Source organism: Penaeus monodon, chromosome 24 (genome assembly GCF_015228065.2).
Source record: "Penaeus monodon isolate SGIC_2016 chromosome 24, NSTDA_Pmon_1, whole genome shotgun sequence".
Taxonomy (NCBI): Eukaryota; Metazoa; Arthropoda; class Malacostraca; order Decapoda; family Penaeidae; genus Penaeus; species Penaeus monodon.
The window spans coordinates 41,877,067-41,877,340 of NC_051409.1; the positions used below are offsets into that span (position 1 = coordinate 41,877,067).

The 274-nt window shown below is 50.7% G+C and overlaps 1 protein-coding gene across 1 annotated transcript in view; it reads left to right on the forward strand.

Annotated features, from left to right (window-relative positions):
- Window positions 1-274, forward strand: part of LOC119589024 (alpha-1D adrenergic receptor-like) — a 4,080-nt gene that overhangs the window by 1,883 nt on the left and 1,923 nt on the right. The window lies entirely within an intron of this gene.

The following is a 274-nucleotide window of genomic DNA, read 5'->3' on the forward strand; positions in this document are numbered from 1 at the left end:
TGTTTTTCTTCACAAAGTCCCGTCTCTAATTTATTGGATCTCCCTTTTTCTCTATTCATCTCCCTCCTCTCCACCCCCTCTACCCCCATTTCACCTACCCCTTCTCCCCCTCTTTTACCCTAATTTCCCATACACACTTTACCCTTACTCCACACCCCTTTTCCTAACACCCCGCCACCCTCTCACTCTCTCCTGCCTCCCCACCTCCCTTCCTTACAACTCTTCCCCTTATCCCTACCTATCTTCGTTCCCCCACGCCCTGTACCTTTCTCCT